Below are 3,071 nucleotides of genomic sequence, written 5' to 3'. Positions count from 1 at the left end.
CAACAAGACAACTAGGAATAAACCTACCCAAGAAGACAAAAGTACTCCGAAAACTATAAGATCAGAAAGAAAAAGGAAACGATCCCGTTTACCATTCCAACAAGACAAATAAAATACCTAGGATTAAACCTACCCAAGAAGACAGAGGTACTCTGAAAACTATAAGACACTGATTAGTTGTGTTGGAAAAACTGGACAGTGACATGTAAATGATTGACATTAGAACATTCTCTAACACCACACACAAAAATAAATTCAAAATGGACAAAGACTAAAATATAAGGTGGGATACTATAAAACTCTTAGAGGAAAATATAGGCGGAACACTCTTTGAAACAAATTGCAGCAATATCTTTTTTGAACCACCTCCTAAAGTAATGAAAAAAAAAACCCACAAAAATAAACAGATGGGACCTAATTAAACTTAAAACATTTTGCACACCAAAGGAAACCATAAATAAAACACAAAGCAACCCATGAAATGCAAGGAAAGATTTAGATATGTGGCACCAACAGGGGATTAATCTCCAAATTATTCAAAGAGCTCATGCAGCCATATGTCAAACAAATAAATCCAATCAGACAATGCACAGAAGATCTAAGTACACATTTCTCATAAGAACACATACGGATGAACAAAATCACGTGAAGGGATGCTAAATATCACTAATAATGGAGGCAATGCAAATCACAACATCAGCTCTCAGTTCAGAATGGCCATTGCCAAAAACTAAACACTACAACTCCTAGACAGAGTGTACAGAGAAAGGAATACCTCCTGTTGGTAGGAATATAAGTTGGTACAGCCATTATGGAAAACACGTTGGAAGTTTCTTAAAAAACTAAAACTACAAGTACCATATTATCCAACAATCCCATTGCTGAGCAGCAGTCGGAACACACGAGAATTTGGAAGGATACATACACCCCAGTGGTCACTGCACCACTACTGACAACAGCTAAAAGATAAAAGCAAGCTAAACTCACAGAGGGATGAGCACAGAAGACATAGGGCATAAACACACAGGAATTAAGAAAATGAAGGCAATACTGCCGTTGGCAGAAAAATGAATGGCCCTGCAGCTTATCGTACAACTGTAATCAGACAGAATGACAGACAGGCAATGATATCACTGATGCCTGCAACCTCAAAATGGACACAAATAAACTCTTTACAAAACACAGAGAGACCCGCAGAGTTGAAAAAGAAACTTATTTAAAAAGAAAGGTAAGAAGACATGGATAAACTAGCAAGCTGAGATTAACCTACATAGAGTAATACATTTAAACTGGATAATCAAAATGGACCTACTGCACAGCACAGGGAAGCCCACTCCATATACTATGATAATATGCCTGAGAAAGAACATGAAAAAATATATGCATATGTGTAACCAAATCAGGTTGGTGTACACCGAAAAAGAAACATATGGAAAATCTTCTATGTTCCCATAGAAAATAAAAAAATTAAAATGAAAAAATGCCAACGATATTTCCCTCAGGTCTCAGGCACCTGGCCAGGTGACACATTTCTGGAGCTTGAACAGCCTTGCGTCCCAGGGCTGGACAGGGTGGAGCGGAGGCAGTGGGAGAAGTGTGGGCAGCATGTAAGCCCAATGCAAACCAAGCGCCTGGTTCCCCGTGAGGGTCCACATCTCTAGACCCACACGGGCCCTCCTACAGCTCAGCCAAGCCCAGTGCACAGCAGTGACAGGGGCCCTTTGGGCTGGAAAACCTTTGAAAAGACCCCTGCTCTCTGAGTCTCCTGTTGGGGGTCCCCAACTCCTTCCTGGAGTCGCCTCTCCTACTTCCTCTGCTTAGTGGTGTAGGCAGGGCTTGGGACTTGCCTGGAGCTTGAATTGTAAGGTGCAAGATGTAATGAGACAGGAGCTCTGGGCTCTTGCTTCTTGCACATTCCATTTTAATCTACAAGTGTATCGCTTAGTTGTGTCCCAACTCTGTGTGGCCCCATAGACCTTAGCCCTGGAGAAGGAAATGGCAACCCACTCCAGTGTTCTTGCCTGGAGAATCCCAGGGATGGGGGAGCCTGGTGGGCTGCCGTCTATGGGGTCGCACAGAGTCAGACACGACTGAAGCGACTTGGTAGCAGCAGCAGTAGCAGACCTTAGCCCGCCAGGCTCCTCTGTCCATGCAATTTCCCAGGCCAGAATACTGGAGTGGGTAGCTGTTCCCTTCTCCAGTTCACAGGGCCTGCAGGGCTATTAAAAAAAAAAACAAAACAAAAACCGCTTTGCCTTAAGGAATGTCTTGGGGAGGTAACTGAAAAAGTATTCAAAACAGGTAGGTCTTGAAGCCAATCTCAAGAGTACATTTAAAGCACAACACGGATGTTTTGTTTTTAAAAATTTTAAACTAAAACATGCTCCAACATGGCTCACTTTCAGGAAAAGGAAGTGAAAACTACAAAGACGTATCATGTCCCACCAAACAGAATGGCCATCACCAAAAATTGATAAACAGCAAATGCAGGAGAAGGCATGGAGAAAAGGGAGCCCTCCTATGCCCTTTTTGGGGGGGATGAAAATTGGTAACAGCCATCGTGGAGAGCAGTATGGAGATTCCTTAATAGATGAACAACAGAGGTACCACACGATCCAGCCATCTCATTCTTGAACCCAGATGCACAGACAAATCACAGCCAAGAGATGGAAGAAAAGAAAGTGTCTATCCAGACATGGTTTCGATAAAGATGATGTGGTACACACACACACATATATATATGTACACATACAGTGGAATACACCTCAGTCATAAAAAAAGAATAATGCCTTTTCCAGCAACACCAGTGGACACAAACATAATACTGAGTGACGAAAGTCAGACAGAAAAACAACAAACTGCCCCTGATACCACTTATGCTTACAACCTCAAAACAGATAGAAATGAACTCATTAATAAGACAGATAGACCCCCACAGATCAAAAAGGAATGTACCGTTACCAGAAAACAAAGGTCAGAAAGCAAGGATAAACTAGGACGTTTAAGTTAACATATGCACAGTCACATATTTAAATTAGATAATCAACAAGCACAGAATGTATAGCACAGGG

Source organism: Oryx dammah, unplaced genomic scaffold, assembly GCF_014754425.2.
Source record: "Oryx dammah isolate SB20612 unplaced genomic scaffold, SCBI_Odam_1.1 HiC_scaffold_9, whole genome shotgun sequence".
NCBI lineage: Eukaryota > Metazoa > Chordata > Mammalia > Artiodactyla > Bovidae > Oryx > Oryx dammah.
Note: the sequence above shows the minus strand (reverse complement) of the source record.